We start from the raw sequence: 19868 nt of genomic DNA on the forward strand, positions 1-19868 counted from the left end.
CTCTTTCCTTTCGGCAACTCCATCTGTTCGTATGTGTGGTTCTCATGCAGGGAATCCATCTCGTCCTACATGGCACTCAACCACTTGCGATTGTGTGTGTCTTTCTTTGCTTCTTCGAAGCTTTCCGGTTACCCCTTATTGGTCAACAATACGTGCTCTACATCCGGAAATCTCCGAGGGGCTCTTCTCTCCCTCAGAGGCTATCTCTGTCTTTGGTCTTCGGCAACCGGTTCCTCCATCTGTTCCTCATCCGAGTTCGATTTTGGATCTTTTCCAGTTCCGGTGTCTTCTTGTTCGGTCGGTTCGGTTTCTTGTCTGAATCCGGCCAATTTGTCGAGTGTCCTCTGGTTACCAGCTAACATCCAGTTTTCAACCGGGTAAGTCCTTGTGCCCTCAAGCCGGTTTTCATTGGATGATCCGTATTTCATCACCTTCTTCTCCGACTCTCAGTCAACAATGGTCATGTCGACCAAATCCCACAACGGGTAACTCAACTCAGCATCGTCATATCCAAGGAATATGCATGGTTGGGTCTTCGTATCTAACTTTGCTCTCTTGTCCTTTGCGACATGCACATATGCGGGACATCCAAACACCATCAGATGCTGGTAAGATACATCTTTACCGGTCCATACTTTCTATGTTGAGTCTCCTTCCAAGCGTGCTGAGGGTGATCTATTTATCACATAGGTCATCATTATCAACGCATTAGCCCAAAACGTCTTGGGTAGCTTGTCATGTGCTAGCATGCTTCGGACTCTCTCCATTATGGTTCGGTTCATCCGGTCAGCCAACCTGTTCAATTTAGGTGTCTTGGGCACAGTAAATTCGAGTCATATTCCCTTCTACCGGAAGTACTACTCGAATTGCTCAAACCGCCTTCAGCTTTCGGCTGGTTTCTCTTTCCACTCTTGCATGGAGCTCCTTGAAGACGGATAGTGCCTGATCCTTTGTCTTCAATGGTGAGACCCACAGCTTCCGGTTGTGGTCTTCTATGAACGTCACGAAGTATTGCGATCCGGTATGTTACTTCGTGTCCACTTGACGCACATCGGTATGCACCAGCTCCAGTGGTGCATTCCGTCTCATCTGTGATCTTGACCGGAAGGAGGTTCGGTTTTACTTGTCGGCCAAGCAGTCGGTGCATGTCTCAAGATGCGCGTCTTTCACCTCCAGAATGAGGTTGTCTTCAGCAAGTCTTCTCATCCCCTTCTGGCTCACATGACACAGTCTCTTGTGCCATAGCTCACCGGCAGTGTCAGATGCTATGTTCACTTCTTCCCAGTATATCCATGCATGCATCAGGTATAGTGTGTTGATCTTCCAGGCTTAAGCCACCATCAAGCTTCCTTTGCTGAATTTCATGACTTCGTTCCAGATGCTACCCGTGTAGCCTTCATCATTTAGCCGACCGGCTGATATCATGTTCAACCAAACCTCCAAAACATGTCCAACTTCTTTCAGCAGAAATTTGCATTCAGTTGATGTTGTCAATAACACATCTCCTATGCCGACAATTCGGCATGTACCTTCATTCCCCATGCAGACACAACCGTGATCTCCGACTACGTAGGATGAGAAGCATTTCCGTTCCGGAGTCAAATGGAATAATGCTCTGGAATTGAGAACCCGCATTGTCTCATTGCCGACAAGGTTTAACTCATTGTCCTCGGAAATGAGCATCGGTTCTTCTTCACTTGTCACGATCGCCGATGTTCTTTTCCAATCTGGACCTCTCTGGTCCGAACTCTTCTTTGGATCAGTGGTGTCGGTCCCTTTTTCTTTCCCTAAATCCCGACAATTCTTCTGGAAGTGCCCCGACTTCCCACAATAGAAGCAAGTAGGCCTCTCCCTTGACTTCGACCTCATCCTCGATTTGTCGCAGTTTTGGGCACTCCGATACGGGCATGTTCTAAACAACAAATGGACGAAAACAAACTAACACAGAGATGACACATGATGTTTACGTGGAAACCCTAAATGGAAAAGCCACGGGAGCCCACATACTCCAACTATCACTATGAGGGGAGGAATACAATGTGAGACTCAGAGGCAACGACCTCGAGCTCTTTGTGTTCGCCAACGGGCGGTTACAAAAGAAATCGTTTTGTGTCTCTCTCTCTCTCTCACTCAATATGTACACGCTATCAACAACTCTCATCATACATCACACATAAAGTGATTAGCCTAAGTCATATTTATACTTATATGACTTTAGGACTATTTACAAATATAGCCTCGATCGGCTCACTATGAAAACATATTTACACATACGTTCTTGGATCCGGTTTGCACTGGATCCATCCGGACTCACTCGATCCAGTTTCCGGGTTTCATCTGGAACCCTCTTGGATCTGGTTCCTTCATCCGGCTACGCACGGACGAAAAGAAAAGACTCGCAGTACGAAGCTAGAATTTCTGCGTAGTTGAGAGAATAGTATACCATAAGGGGAGCGACGGTATCTAGACGCACGGCATATGGCAAGATGATAAGGATGCCGTTTTATGCAAAGCTCATTGCGGTACAACAGGAGGCCATTGCATAGGATATGTTACAGCCCGAAAAGTGTGGCAAGCAGGCCTTTGGTGGCCGACTACACAAAAGGATGCATATTAGTATTGAAACAGTGCGACCTCTGCTAGCACATGGGCCAACCCACGAAACTCGCATGGATGTCGCACCAGCCAGTGTTTCCACTCGACCCTTTCCAAAAATGAGGTCTCGATTTTGTCGGCCCCTTTGCTCCGACAGCGGCACGAACAGGGAATAAATATATCCTAGTCGCCACGGATTATTGCACGAAATTGGTAGAAGGAAAAGCATTACAAGATAACACTGTGGCCTCCACGACAAAGTTTTTATACCAACAGATTTGGTGTCATTTTGGTTGTCCGATAAAACTCATCCATGATCAAGGAAGTCATTTTTTGAATGCGGTTATTCACGACCTCACAACTCATTACATCGTAGTACATAAGAAGAGTACGCCGTATTATCCCCAAGCGAATGGGTTAGCGGAATGGACAAACAAAACGTTGCAAAATATACTAAAAAAGATTGTTAATGAGAATAGAACGGACTAGGACACAAAGTTGCATAGGGCCTTGTTTGCTTACCGCACGAGCTATAAGACTAGCATACAATCAACCCCCTTCCGACTAGCGTTCGGGCCGGAAGCTGTAATGCCCATTGAATTTCAAGTACCTAGCTTGTGCATTCAAATCCACGAAAGATTGTTGGAAGGCCAGTCCGAACAAATTCTCCCACAACAATTGCTCGAATTAGGCAAAGCGAGAGTCCGTAGTATCGCAATCCTGGAACACAAGCAGCAAAGACGAAAAGCGTTTGTAGACCGACACTGCGGCAATAGTGAAAAGCACTTTAAAATTGGTAAAGCGGTCTTAGTTTTCCAAATTCGCATGGGCCAAATGTCGGGGAAGCTACAATTCCGCTCGACATGGCCGCATTGGATAATAGGGGTAGAAAACGAACATTCCAATTAGGCAGCCTCGCAGGCGAAGTATTGCGGCAAAAAGTGAACAGGTTCCGCCTAAAGCCGCAAAATCCGTTTCGCCCTGTAAAACAGAATACAGCCGTTGTCTCTCACCGCGACAAATAGAAGGGGCTCACTTGTAGAAAATTTAACATCAATGTTGTACTTTACCGTTAAAACAAAAAAGAAAATAAGAAGAAGAGAACAATTTCCAAAGAAAGGAACACACTTCAACGCAATGATGCACAGACCCATGAACCCTAAGTCACAAAAAGAGGAGAATAGGCAGTTTTCTACACATTCTAGAAAACAAAGTCAAGCCTTCTACTCTCCTCGCTCTCCTCGTACCCCTCGTTGTCCTCACTCCCTTGCCTATCTCAGACACCACGGTCGGAGTACCCTGCGTGCTCTACCTCATAACCACTTCTCTTACGATCATTGCCAGGAGAATATGCCGATTTCCATATCCTCAGCGCTGCGATGATGGCTCCTGGAAAAGGGTTTTGAAGGGTACATCCAGGTAGTAGAGGCGCCTCCACACCCTACCCCATCGATTGGGGGTAATCACGGGCCCAACGCTAAGGAAAGGCCTTCACGCATTTCTGGCCAGGAAAAAGATGCGTCCAATAATACAACAGTACTTAACCATACTATTCCCTCCCCGAGGACTTCCCGACCCTGACACAGCCAGACCCACGACTCCACCTCGGTCCATGAAACGGAGGTTAGCAAACCTCGCAACAACGGAATGGGAGGAAGAACCGAACCCTTCCACCACCGAAGCAGCTTTGACGCAAGAAGAGCTACAAACAAACCGCGTCGACTCCACAGAAGCGCCAACTACGTCTGAGAAGGATGATCAAGAGCCAAATCGAGGCAGTCCTAGGCCTAAGCATTGACGCCTGGATAGGAAGGACAGGCACAGGTTGGTAAAGATACGGATTTGCGGGTCGAAGATTCCACCCCCACGGAGCCCACTTCCACATTTGCACTCATTCACGAGCCGTAGCCGATCATAACCACACAATCCCAACGTGGTAAAGGCGTGCTCAACTATACGGGCATTTCGAATAAAGACCATGAGTTTGGCGCATTGTTGCAGTTTTGGTACGACATACAAACTCATGGTATTTCTGGCCACACAACAGATAAAAGTGTCCCAGCGAGCGGCCAAGGAGCACACCGAACAACAAATGATCGAGTGTGCACTAACATAGACGGCGCAGAGTGAGGATGAAGAACCACTAACAAAAGTGGATAGGAAGCGCAATGCGGGGGTTCACCGTGTTGAAATCGAACTCCCTCCACTAAATGCTGCCTTAGTGGAGGTCCATAGGGAGTTGGCAAGGGTCAGTCGAGGCGCCAAAGACATGGCGATTAATAATTAAAATGTGTGCAAAACCGTCAAAATAACCCAGGACCAATTAAATAAGGCGAAGGAGCACATCACATAGTTGGAGAATAACACGACTACCATGCAACACCTTCCGGCTACTACCTCCCATGACTCCGAAGTGACGACTCTTTGAGAGGAGGTAGAGGCTCAAACAACAATAGTGGCAAAGGTGAAAAAGGTTGTGCAACAAGCTGAAACGGAGATTAGCTACCTTTTATCAAAGCTCCACTAGTCGTTAGACAGAGAGCGAACATCCGAGCAAAAGGACGCAAGGCGGCAAAGATGATTCATGACAAGCTCGATGCCGAAATAGCAGCACATGGCCGAACAAAGGAAGAGAGGGATAAGCTTCACGAAGAAGGAATAAAAAATGAAAACATCATTTCGGCGTTATGAGAAGCGGCCCTGAAAAAGAGCGAGTGGTATGACGAACAAATCGAGAACGAGTGCCAACTCCGTCAAGGTGTCGAAATTCACCTCAACAATGAGATGGGCCGACTAGAGGAGCTCCATGACAAGGAGTCGAAAATATGGGCCCAAATGGAGATGCATTATGAAGAAACAATGGTGGCAAACAAGCAAAAAATTGAGAACCTCAAGACGGCTCTAGAGGACTTATAGGCCCGCACGACTTGGAGCACGGATCGTATATGCACCCTCCTCCAAACAAAGCACGAATGGTTTAGGCCCAACTACAAGTTGCATTAGATAAAGGATGGGTTGGATGGGTGGCACAGGTAGCAAGACTCCTCGCTTATAGAGCGGACTAGGAAAATTGGCGTAAGGAGGGGAAAGGTTTTTATAAACTAAGCGAAGAAAGCATCGCTACATTGTGTGAGGACCTTACGCAAGATTACCAAACATTGGCCGATCGTCATACCGAAGAAATGGCACAGCTATTGGAAGACTTCGGTGAAAGTCAAGAAGAAGTGTTCCGCCAACTGTGCGACATTGGAAGTGAACATCAAAGGACAGAAGAGATGAAGAAGGCGGAAGCCATCACCTTACAGGATAGTGACTCGCAGAATAGGACGAGTCCCCGATCGAACAAGCAGGCACATCGGAGGTGACTATGACGACCATACCCTACAACACAGTCCCACAAGATAGTGACTCCATGGAGCATAACGAGACCCCAACCAAACAAGTAGGCACTCCGGATTTGAGTACGACGACCGTACCCAACGACATAGTCCCAGCCACGGTAGTCAGTGTGGAGGAAGCAGTACAAGAAGAGATACGACCGGAGCCACCCACAGAGAGACTACAGGTGGAAGCGTAAGTTGAGCCACAAAGCGAGGAGCTCAACCACATTACGGTGCCACCAATCACGACTAGTAACAACGAGCACCCGGAGCCAAATATCCTCGATATTTTAGAAGATGAGTAAAGGGAGGAAGGGTCTAACGTGCCAAGGCACTATTCCATAGGCATGCCAGGTGTTGTCCGCTGTAAGAGGACAAACGTAAATAACGCATGATAAAGAAATGTATTAATTATAATAGAAGCATTGAAGTAACGCATGTAACGGTTCACAGGGGAAGCGTAACCGACTAGGCCCCGTGTATATAAAGGGCATATGAACATTTTAAAGAGCTAGCGCAATTTTGAGGACAGTCATTTAATATAGTTTCGGTCTTCTCTAAGTTTTGTCTCTTATCTATTGTCTCTTCTCTATTGTCTCTATGTGACTGTATAAGAGTAAGCATGTAAGGTGAATACGTGTTGCGTCATTACGCACATTAGGAGCTTGATTGTAACCATCTCCAGTTTTACGCCTTTAGTAAACATGCTCTAAGTCACTACGTTCTACACTCTACGCGTCGTGGTTGCTCCTCATTTTTTCTTTTTTCTTTTATTCCTTTTCTTTCCATTTCAGACCTAACCGTTATGATTGTCCTTATAGTACACAAGTTCTCATTTTTACCCGTAAAGCCATGTTTAATATGGCATGTGAACGTTTCGCTCGGTCATCGTCGTGGAAGTGGGCATGTTTTTCGCATTGACTCGAAAAGGGTTTGGCGGTGTGGAGCCCGACTACTCCCCAAAGTAACGCTCGAGAGCCCGTGTTGCAGGGATCTTGAAGTGGTTTTCTCCACTCTCGGATAGGCCTAACTTCTTCATGATGTTGGCGTTTATGATGGTAATGATATTAAGCTTCCTTTCCATGTCCTACGAGTTTGGGTGGGGCAGCGCTTCTACTACCCGGATGTAGCCTGCGAGTCCCTTGTCCCGGAGCCTGCTTCAACGCAAGGCTGGGGAGATATCAATTTTCATGTTGTTGATGTCTTTGGAGACAGGTTGAGAGGCGTGAGGGGAACAAGTTGATGGCACAGTTCGAGTGACAGAGATTCTGTGGTAGCGCGGTGAGCGAGAAGAGTGAGAAGAGCGAGAGGGGCGAGGAGAGCGAAGGGAGTTAAGAGATCGTAACGATTTTCTGTAATGCATAGAGGACATGCTTGATTCGTCTTTTTGTGAGGATTAAAAGTTAGGGTTCAAGATTCGGTGAGCCATTATGTGGACGCGTGTACTTCTATTCTTGGAAGTTGTGTCTGCATGTAACCTCTTAAATAGTCCTGGTTTCTCCTCATTGTTTCTTTTTTCTTCTTTCCATTTCAGACCCAACGGTTATGATTGTCCTTATAATACACTAGTGTTACTTTTTTAGCCATAGAGCCACGTTTAATGTGGCCTCTATCACTGGTCGGCGTTGCAGAAGTGGGCCTATTTTTCGCATTGGCTCGAAAAGTACGGATTCAACCGAAACCCGTTGACCTTTCGGCATAATACTTCTCTGCAAGAGTGCCCAAATTGAATTTCCCATTTTCAACGCTTGTAATCTAGTAAGGTCTAGTTCATCTGAATCATAGTTTACCTGGCATCTGTCCCATGCATGTCTGGAACACTAGGACACCTTTTCCAACTTTAAACCATTTCTCGTTGGTGCCGCGGTGCCGATCCACGAACGCCTTCTACCATTATTGTTCGTGTTTCAAACTTGCCATGCTGTGGACCCTGGCTTCACCGACTTCAAGATGTTGTTGTAAGCATATTTTCTCGGACTGTCGTTTGGAAAGGCGCTCTTGAACTTGTATTCGTAGAGTTGGAAATTGAAATTCCACGGGCATTACGACTTCTAGTCCAAACACTCGCCGGAATGGAATGAATTGGATATTGGTCTTGAAATTGGTGTGGTATGCCCATAGGGCGCTATGCAGCTTAGTGTCCCAATCCCTGGTGTTGTCGTTGACGATTTTCTTTAGGATGTTGTGGAGCGTTTTGTTCGTTGATTCTGAGAGTCCAATGGCTTGTGGATAATACAACGTGCTTTTTTTCTGAACTACGGCGTAATGGTCGGTGAGCTCGTGAATTATTGTGTTGAGGAAATTGTTTTGCTTGGTCGCTGATTAGCTTTATAGGGCAGCCAAAACAATACCAGATCTACTCCTATAAGAATCTTTTCGTGGATGCCACCATGTTATCTCGTAAACCTTTTGCTTCGACCCATTTCGTAGAGTAGTCTGTGGCTACTAGGATGTACTTATTACCTATTCGTGTTGCAACTAGACTAAATGGTCCGAGCAAATCAAAACCCCATTTCTAGATTGGCTCCAAAGGTAGCACTAGTTGAAGGGGCATCCGCGCAAACTCTGTTGGTTGGCCTATTGGCTAACATAGGTCGCATTTTTTACAATACATGTGGGCATCCTTTTGTGTCGTATCTTGTCATATCTTTCGTGCGGTTGCCTCCCCTGCGTAGTGATCCCTTGCTATTCTGTAGTGAGCTTCTCTAAATACTACACTCTTTTCATTCTAGCGTACACACCTTCGCCAGATGCCGTCACTTCCATTATGGTACCATATTCCTTCGAGCATGCAGAAGTTGTAGCTTCAGACCGCCAAACGTTTCTTTTCATATGTACAGAGGCGTGGGGGTGGTAGCCCTGTACTTAAGAAATAGATCATTTCCTCGAACCATTTGTCCGTCTAAGTGCTATTATTGGATTCTCGTCTAGGTATGCCTCGAGTTCCTTTTCGTCTAGTCCTTCTAGCATATTCACCTCTTCCGCATATAGTGGCGTTAAAGCTTGTATGGGTGATGTGGTCTCTTTCGTCGGAACCCGAACCTTGGCACGGCCCTGTCGGAAGCTAATGTTGTTAAACTGCCAGTTCTCTTTGATATTAGCGGAACGTAACCATGTGCGATCTACCAAAATAGGGTGTGCACCTGGGGTATCGAGAGCCAACACAACAGCAACAATCTCAAAGGTATGGCCACCTACCACGATTTCTAATTTTCAGACCAACCCCGATGGTCGGACGGAACGTGCATCCGTCATATGGAGCTAGAATGGGCACACTTCCCACTACATAATGCCGAGCCAATTACATGTGGCCTTACTAATAAAGTTTACCCCATAACCTCCATGGATAATACAGAACCACCTTGATGGCCAGATTTTGATGGTTCATCACTGATGGCCCCATATTGGGTTCTGTAGAATTAGTCGAAATTTCGACACCATCCACCCCCCATATTCGTGTTTCCACAGTCTGCCAGAATCAGGAAACTAGGTTAAATAACTTATCCATTTTCAGGGTAATTCCACAGTTGGCAAGTGCTTGCCATATCGGATCCTCCACTTATGTCTTCTCTTGGTTGTGGGAAGATGAAGTTGCATTGGTCGATTCCTGGTGCATGCAGTTAACATTGGCTTCATTCGCTGTCTAGATGACGTAAGCTTGAGCAGCTTCGCGAATCTCTTCTTGCTCCATCCATTCCATGGTCTTCGCTTTACTACGGGTCGTGACTTGTTGGACTTCCGTCGTGATTGTGTTCACGGTTGGCCCCTTCCCCTTATCACGTCATGGGCATTGAGTCGCGTAGTATTCTAGTTGTTGGAAAATAAAACAATGGACACTAGACAAACCTTTCTCGACGACTGGTGGTGCTACCGGCTCGTCTGGTGGCGCCTGCTCTTCCCACAATCACTGATAATGCCTGTTATTATGGGGCTTTCAGATATACTCCCGACCATTATCCTAGCGACACTCATCCTCCGAACTCTCATCGTGGACCCGCTGATTACGCGCTTGTCGGTTCCCATTGTATGAGCGTGGTTAGGCCTGACCACCACGAGTGTTAGTGGAATGCCGATTGTCGTAGTGTCATCCTCCGCGAGGATTATAGTGGTCATTTCTTGCATACTCCTCTTCCTCCTGATCCTCATCCTCCAAATATGAATCATTGTCGTGGTGAGGACGGCTAGGGTGGCCCGAACGATGGTTGCGCTCCGAATTCCGGTAGCACTCCTCTTGGTGGCTCTGGTTGTTTTATCTATTAGTACGTTGAGGCTCGATAAAGTGTACCAATGTTACAGGACGATTAAACAATATTATATTCGCATTGCTCCATTGTATGCACCAGAGTGTGACAGATAGGGCAGTGGGCCCGCATATTGCAATCGACAGCCAAATGTATCGAATTCAGGCATATCGTGCACTGCACAACGTGTCGAAAACGATACTCCTCCTCCCAAGGTAATGCCTCTCATAACGACATCATGGATATGACATCATCTTCATCCTCTAGTTCCATCTATAAATCCCATTCAATGACCATGTGCGTTGTATGTCCCATCAAGTTTTGCATTCCCAATGTCATCCGCAAGGGTCAGCGCAAGGTAGTCAAGAACGTTTCTTTAGCCTCGTCTTCGGTGGGAGCTCTCGTCAGCTGGCACCTTAGATTCTGGAATCATAGGCTGAAGTTGAGGACGGTCTCTTCCTAGAGCTGCCAAATAGAGTAGAATTGGCCGCTAATTTCGCGGTGCGGAATGCTTCGGTGGACGAAGCGAGGGTACGAGAAAGCCATTGTGGTATATTGTCCAGAGGTGGGATAACTACTATCGTCCCGGTGTGGGGAGGTGTGTGCTGAGCTCGTAGTTTCACTACGGTGGTGAAGTGAGGATAGAACCTCCTGCCCCATACCGCTTTGCCCAGTGAGTGTTAACTCGAGTGTACTCTCCAAGAGATCTGGCAGGCAGTTGTTGAGGCGTCCTTTCTATGTAGCGCGTTCTGCTGCCCTCTGGGTTTCGACGTGGGTCTGTCGTCAAACATGACGAACTGGTTCTTTGCTTCTTCGGCGGTTAGACATCCATTGCCAAATGTTTGGTTCTACAAATCATAGATCACCCGGCGTGCCAAAAGTGTTATTTTCCAGGGTAAACATGGCCTACCCTCATTCCTTCGGGGTACGACTCAAGAAGATTGGGGTGCAGGAAATGGAGAGCATATACCGCTCATCACGGATGGCTATGAGAGTAATGCGTAGCGTGACGTAAGCTTAGCGAAAAGGGCATTAGGGAGCCAGCTACAACCGACCTCCCTCGCTCAATGTGTACCCTTTGCGTACACACGCTTACACAATTTTATCTCACCCAGAGAATACGCTAACGAAGAACACACTGAACATAGTGATTCGGAACAACACTACTATATTTCAGAGAGTACCAAAAACTACGCTAGCTTTTACAAGCTTCTCATGCCCTTTATATACAGGTTCATGGTCGGTTATGCTTGCAACGGCCTCATAATTAAGCTACGGCTACTTCTATCCCTACACCTTCATTTTCTTCTGCCTTTTCCCCCTTGGCCAACTTAGGAAACCAACACGAATATACATACATGGGTTGGAGTCGGACTGATGGTAGCGAAGTTACCTAATGTAGGTGTCGAATTTTTGGTACCACATCCTAGGCGATTGTTTTTTAAGCCATAAAGGCTTTTCTTCAGTCCGCATACAAGGGGACCTTCCTCCCCCATCATCGTGAAGCCTACTGGTTAAGACATATAGATGTCTTCTTCCAAGTCTCTGTGTGGGAATGTTGTCTTGATGTCCAAGTGTTAAAGCTCTAGGTTTTCAGTCGCCACGACCCCAAGTAGGAGCCGAAGGGAGGTCATCTTGACTACTAGTGAGAATATCTTGTCGTAGTCGACCCCATGTTCTTGTTTGAAACCCTTTGTCAAGAGCAAGGATTTATTTTTGGGCTTCTTTGAATCAAATACATATTTGTATCTGAAGTGCCATTTGCAAGGTAGCGGCTTCCTTCCAGCTGATAGTTTGACTAGCTCCCATGTTTGATTCTCATGGATCGAGTCCATCTCAGATCTCATGGCTTGTAGCTATGTGTCGGCATCCGGCACGGCTAAGGCTTCCTCGTAAGAGCTTGGTTCACCTGTGTCTGTGTAGTTGACATAGTCAAGGCCTAGTCAATAGAACTTTGTCGGCCCTCAAACTCGTCCAGATCTCCTAAGTGTCATCTCGTTCGGTTTGGATACTTCGATCGGTTGAATTAGTGGATCGGCTTTTTTTGAACCAGTGTCTTCAAGACTCCCATTGTCGGGGATAGTACTAGAGGCAAGGAGAATTAGTACTAAAGATAGAGGAGAAGAATGAAGATTAGTACTAAAAAGGGAAAGAGTGTGTGAGAATCACCAGACAAAAGAGAGAGAGAGAGAGAGAGAGAGAGAGAGAGAGAGAGAATGATGACAACAAGAAGTATATTATATTATATGAAGCAAGATAAAAGAACATCTAGGAGGCTTAAGACTGGCATTGAACCGAATTCGTTTTCAATAATGCCATGTGGCTCTTTTTATAGTTTGCTTAGGAGTACTCTTGACATTTCTAGTATGTTCTAGAGTACATGGATTTCTTAAGTGAAATAATAAATGAGAACAATTTTTTTCATATTACAATGTATAGCTTAATGGTAGAGCTTCAACCCTTGTGATATAAGGTCATGGGTTCAAATCCTTTCGTAGCCATACCATGCTATATCATGACACTACCCTCGCCCTTCAAACTTCTAAGATTGAGGATTCGGTTTGTCGGGATATTGTTGATGGAAGTCCTCAATAAATGCTCGAGCATTTGCTACATTCTCGATTGGTTCCCAAGTACGATCGCTTGGACTATAGCCTAACCAATCGACCAAATAGTAGAGCTTGATGCGAACAATCTTGGAATCGAGGATGATAGCCACTTCGTACTCCGGTCCTACTTCAAGACCGATTAGGGGTGGAGGTGGTGTAATACGATTGAGAATACTGTTGTCTCAATAGGTTTTGAGAAGAGAACAGTAAAAAACTGGATGTATCCATAGTTGCGGAGGTATAGATCAAGTGAAAAGGTGACATCATTATTTTTTCCGATAATACGGAAAGGACCTAGTCATTGATAATCCAATTTATCGCATGGTCGAGAGTCTTGATGTGTCGTCGTAATAGCCATACCCGATTTCTAATGTTAAAACAGGATGGAAGTTGATGACGATCCGCATAATCCATTTGTGTTTAATGAGCTTGATGTAAATGGGTGGATAGGTTTGTTGTATCTTGCGTGGCCGCTCCAAATGATCCTCTTCACGAGGATTTGTGGGTAACTCCGGAGTTTCAAATTCACACCACCGAGGATGATAGCATGTGTAAGCATAAAATGGTGTAACCCTATTATAAGCAAATCGGCAAAGTGGAGAATATCCACCCAATCATTTTGTTGATAGCTTAGAAAACACCAAAGATACTATTTAAGCATTTGATTTGTTCGTTCTGCTTGTCCGTCTATTTGAGGGTGATATTCGAAGGAGAGGTTACAAGTGATTTTGAGCATTTTGAAGAGATGCCTCCAGAATTTCTAGATGAATTGAGATCCACAATCAGTGATGATACTATCTCGAAGGCCATGATGCCTTTGTACAAGGCAGGAAATGTGTCATCTTAGTATATCGATCTACTGCTATTATGCTCGCATCAAACCCCTTCGAAACTGGAAGATCGATGATAAAATCTAGAGAAATAGAATGCCACGACTTGCTTGGAATTGGTAATGGTTCCAATAAACCATATGGATGATGTCTTGACATCTTTGCTCTGCAACATGTATCACATGTCCGAATTTAGTCTTCGATAAATCGTCGCATATGAGGCCACTAAAATGATCGTTGTACTAAATTGAACATTTTAGTACTACCAAAATGTCCAACTATATATGTGTCATGAAAATTTTGGACTACTTGAAGGCGACAAGAACCATTAGGAACATACAAAAGTTTCTTAAGGAATAGTAATCCATCATGACATTCGATGTGCCGATAGTCGGTACCTGGTTGTTGCGACTGTGAACAGGATGCGCGAGAGGGATCAATTTGTGTTAGAATGGCTTGAGCGAAAGTATCTGTCTGCAAGTCTTCACATATGGTATCGATAATGTGGGAATCCAATGGAGTGTCAAAAACCCACGTTGCTTGCAGTCGTGTTGTTCCAAGGATGACTTGCGTTTGATTATCGAATGTTGGATCACTGGGACGAGGTGGTAGATACAAGCGCCACAATAATGCCTCTGCCTTCCCTTGTTGCTTTCCAGGATGGTATGTAATTTTGAAGATGAAATGATTGAGGAATTGGGCCCACCGATCATGTTGATTTAATACACGAGCATTCTGGAAGTAGGCAATATTTTTGTGCTTACTGAATACCGTGACTTGATGAGAAGATCCCTCTAAAAAGTGCCTCCATTGTGCAAAATAGTCCATTATTTCTAGCAGCTCCTTCTCATGTATCACGTAGTTAATTTCGGCAGCGTCAAACTTGTGCCAGTTGAAAGCCGCAAGATATAGTTTCATTATCGCCTTGTTGTGACAGAATGCTACCAAGGGAGAAATCTAACACGTCTGCTTCAATGATGAATAGTTTTTTTGAATCAGCACGAGCTAGAATAAGAGTTGATGTAAATGCTTTTTTAGGACTCACAAAAGCCGTTTCCACTTTCTTAGACCAAACAATTGATTACCCCTTCCTTGTAAGTTGTGTGAGAGGCAAAATAAGCTTTAAATAGTCTTGTGTAAACTTGTGGTAGAAATTTGTGAAGCCTAAAAATATTACACATCTCGCAACAAACATGGAGTTTGCCACTCTACCAGATTTTTGACCTTAGCTAGATCCATAGAGATGCTTATTGAGGAGATGACATAGCCAAGAGATTCCACCTGGTTGCACCCTGTCAAAGTAAACGTGCGGAAGTGTTCAACAAACTTGCTCAGCCGGATAACACACACACAGAGTACACATACACAGGAGAGACAGAGAGAGAGCAGAACGTAAACTCTATTCTAAAAGTCATAACACTTTGTATATTCAGAAAGAGAGAGAGAACTTTTATACAAGTCCATAAAGGATTGACAGAGGTACTGAAAAGTACTTCAATGCTCATATGAGCGACTAACATTAACTCCCAAAAATATGCCTACGTACTAGGTTGGATTTGTAGGCCTCTAACAACCGACCGATTTCAATCCGATCCGGTTCCTAGTTCCAGATATCATCCAAACACCGATCCGATTCTCTATTCCGGATATCGATCCGGCACTGGCTTATTCAGCCGATCCGGATCCAGTTGAGCTTGCTCGCTCAACGCTCCCCCTCAAGCTCAACTTCAGGTCTAATCGTGGTGTCCGTTTCTTTGGTAGCCAGTTCTTCTGTCCAACTCCTTCTAGCGTCCTCCTACCTTGCTCGCGCTCCTCGCCCGGTTTGGTTCCACTTCCTACGACCCGTCCAGTTCCGTGCACCTCGACCTTCTCGGTTGGCTTGTCTGCGCAACAGGCCCATTTAGGCTCCCTCGCTGCTATGACTCCGACACTTGTTGACCCGTCGGCTCCTCCGTGTTGGCGTCAACTTCCATTGTGTTCGTGTCTGCTTGGCCTTTCGTAGTTCTGGCTCTTCCAAATCCATCTGTTGAACCGAATCGGTTGTCTCTGATTCGTTCCAGCTCTTGTCCGAGTAGGTAGTCTCCAACTCATCTTCCATTTTTAGGCACTTCACCACATCAAACTCATCTGGGTCTTGGCCTTCTTACGATCAACTTTGTCTTTCTTGACTCTGCCACCGCTATTGTTTGCTCCGACTTGTTCGGATGTGGCGACTCCTTTGGTCGACTGGGCTTCCTTTTTCTACTTATCGCCCCCCTTTGTTTTCCCCTCCTCTCTGGTTCCATGGTCGGTGCCATCCGTTCCCATTCCTATTCTCCCCCTCAAGTGCGGCACGTCGAGATGTCCAACACCGAGCATTTCGGTGAAGTGCTGCAAATTGTACGATCCAAGCAGTTTGGTGAAGATATTGGCAATTTGCCGATCCATCTAAACATATCGAAGTTCAACCTCACCGCTCGGGACCCGCTCACGCATGAAGTGATAATGCACTTCTATGTGCTTTATTCGAGCATGGAATACAGGGTTCTTGACGAGCTAAATGTTGCTTACATTTTCGTAGTAGATCAAGATCAGGGTCAACACCTTGATCTCGAGGTCCCGCAATAGTCGCCGAAGCTAGATGGCTTCACAAGTGGCAATGGTACCGCCCCCGTATTCAGGCTCAGTGCTCGACAGAGCCACTGTTGGCTGCTTTTTGCTGCTCCATGCAACAACCACGCTACCAAGAGAAAACATGTAACACGAGGTTGATCGGTGATCCGATACATCAGCATCCTAGTTGGCATTGGTATATCTGACTAGCTTCCCAGCTATATCGTGGCGTTGTCAGAGCAATATGCCGTCAGGGGTCTGGATCACCTCGATCCCAAGAGAATAATGAAGGTCCCCCAGGTCCTTCATTTCAAATGTGTCCGACAGCTAGGACTTCACTCGGTTGATTTCATCGAGTCCGGGTCCGGTGATGACTAAATCATCTATATAAAGCAAAATGCAAACCGGACCCTTCCGGATGAACAATGAAGAGTCGGACTTAGAGGCCGCAAACCCCATCTTACGCAACCGGTGTGTAATCTTCGCATTCCAAGCTTGGGGGGGCTTGTTTCAGACCGTAAAGTGACTTCTTGAGTCGGCACACTACCGACTTGTGCATCTCCGATTGGAAATCGGGGGGTTGGGTCATATAGACCCATTCTTCAAGATCACCTTGACGAAATGCATTCTTCACCTCCATTTGATGAAGATGTCATCCCCTTGCCGCAGCAACAACCAGTATCACACGAACAGTTGTCATCTTCGCTACCGGAACGAAGGTCTCGCTGTAGTCAATTCCGTGGGTCCGTGTGTATCCCTTCGCCACTAACCAAGCTTTGTACCGGTTGATTGAACCGTCGGCGTTGTACTTTACCTTGTACACCCACTTGCAACCGATCGGTTTACACTATCGAGGAGGGTCAACTAGGTTCCATGTGTCATTGGCATCAAGTGCCGGCATTTCTTCCTCCATAGCAGCACACCAATACGCGTCTTTTGCTGCTTTTGCATAGCTTTCCGGCTCACGCACTTCCACCACCTTAGTCATGTACGCATAATGATGTGTTGTGTACTCATTGTATTCGTACCTCATGACGGTTTTCTTTTGATGGGTTGACTAGTGTAACTTTTCGTTACCTGATTTGAGGCCCTTCTTGGCCGGTTTGGACTTCCTTTCTAAAGATCCGCCTTCTTCCTTTCCGGGGTCAGATTTGCTCCGATCCGACCCTTCACTGCCGGTATCGTATTCCGGCATCTTCTTCTTCCCCTTCTCTTTGCGCGTGAACCATCTCCTCGGTTCCTTGCGCACGGAGAGCACGACAGAGTCTCCACCACTTGTTGGTTCTTCACCCGACTGGTCATCCCAACACAACCGCTCATCTGGCCCACTTAACCAGAACCGGAACCGGATCGGGACGAAGACCGAACCAGGACCGGCACCAGCGCTGGAACCAGACCGGATAGACCGGGTCACCGGGTTGGATGCGGGCCGGATGGACCGGATAGACGGATCGATCGGATAGTTTGATCGCGACGATTTCGGTGTGAAACGAACAAAATCATCTAGACTAAAAAACCCAGTAAAAAGGGATGCAAGCAAGGCTTGAACCCTACACCTCCAAGATAAGTGGCAGTAAACTTACCACAAAGCCAAGTCACTTCTCTAGAAATACTTTTTCTATCATTATACCGTCACATGTAAATTCTCATATTAGAGCTTGAATGAGTGACATGGTTATCATGCATCACATGTAATGCATGAGCGCCAAATGGCAAACATGCATCACATGCATTCCATGCATTGTATGCATGTCTTGTACCCTCACATGTTCACATGCATGGGGGCATCTATAAAAGATTCGATGAAAAAGATCAAAAGGGAGCGATGTATGAATCAAGAATTTACTAAGAAGAAAATTTGTTATCCAATTGATAATATATCTTGTTCTTCAAATCTAAAGTCAAGAGTTAAATCTTAATCTCTCTCTCAATTTCAATCTCTCTCAATCTAAAGTCAAGCGTTCTATCTTATCTCAATCTCTCTCTCTTTCAATCTAGAGTGCTGAAGTCTTCATCTTCTACATGGACCTCCTCAAGCTCACTAGCCTCATCCTCCGGAATTGGGTCAGAGTCTAGGGGTTATAACACTTATACCCCTTCTACTCATGCAAGTAACCGACTATGATGCACTTCTCCGACTTCGGATCTAGCTTCCTCCGCTTCTCATCCGGTACAAGCACATATGCTATGGTTCCAAATATCCAAAGGTGTCTCAAATTCGGCTTCCGCCTGAAATACAGTTCATGTATTGACACCTTGTCACCGATCCGGTTTTGGATCTAGATGGTCGTCCAAATCACCTCAGCCCAGTAGAATTTGGGCATGCTCTTCTCCTCTAGCATTGCCCTTGCCGCGTCGACAATCGACCGATTCTTTCTCTCGGCCACACCGTTTTCTTCCGGTGTGAATCGGCTGTTGATTTCTCTTCAAATTCCGTTCTACTGCAGATAACAGTTGAATTGGCTGAAAAAGTATTCTTTTTTGCCATCCAACCGCAAGCACTTTATCCTCCTCTCCGTTTCCTGTTCAACTAAGCTTTGAAGGTTCCGGAAACAGTCGAAGACTTCACTTTTCTTCTCGATGAGGGAGATCCCAGTGTGCTGACTGTAGTCGTCGATGAAGGAGACGAAATACCGACTCCCACCAAGACTAACGTTTTGTGTCGGTCCCCATACATCTGAATGGATTAAGTCGAGCTTGTTACGACTCCGATTTCGTTCAGTGGGGAATGGAAGTTGGTGTTGCTTCCTGAGTTGGCAGGCTTCACACATTTTGGCCTTCCGGCCACTAAACTTAGGCAAATTGAACACAACTTGTTTCGATTGCAGATCTTGTAGCCTCCAGTGGTTGACACTCTGTATATCACTCTATACATAGAATGTGCTCAGAGAAAACTTTTATACAAGTACATAAAGGACTGACAGAAGTACTAACAGGTACTTCAATACTAACAGACACTAACTCCCAAAAATATACCTACGTACTAGGCTGGATCCATAGGCCTCTAATGGCCTACTGGTTTCAATCCGATCTGACTCTCCGATCCACCTCCTGGTTCCGGATATCATCCAGATACCAATCCGGTTCTCTGTTCCGGATACCGATCCGACTTCGGCTTATTCAGCCGATCCGGATCCGGTTCAGCTTGCACGCTCAACACACCCAAAACTACATTTTTCCATTTTTGCATAAATATCATGTTCCCGAAGTCACGGTAATCCATGACGACACGAAGTGATCCATCCTTTTTCTTGACAAAGAAAATGGGTGCGCCGGCTGGAGATTTCAAATGTCGAATGAACCCGTTTGCCAAATTCTCCTCTCTGTAGGCTCGAAGGACTTCTCACTCGGTTGGTGACAAGTTGTAGATCAGTCCCCATGGTGGCTCTTCTCATGGTTGTAAATCAATGGGACAATCATACAATTGATGGTGAGGAAGAGTACTGGCTTGTACCTTATCAAACACATCGGCATAGTATTGATACTTCTCTAGAAGATAAACAATGAATTCCTCTTTAGTGGTGTTAGAAGGTTTATTGATACTGCAAATACAAACATTGATTCCTTTCCTCACGTAGTTGATGTAGCGAAATGGTTGAAATTCGATGAGTAGATCCTCGG

This window comes from Azolla caroliniana, unplaced genomic scaffold, assembly GCF_043228905.1.
Source record: "Azolla caroliniana isolate FFs.n. ecotype wild unplaced genomic scaffold, voAzoCaro1.0.p SCAF_2, whole genome shotgun sequence".
Lineage (NCBI taxonomy): Eukaryota > Viridiplantae > Streptophyta > Polypodiopsida > Salviniales > Salviniaceae > Azolla > Azolla caroliniana.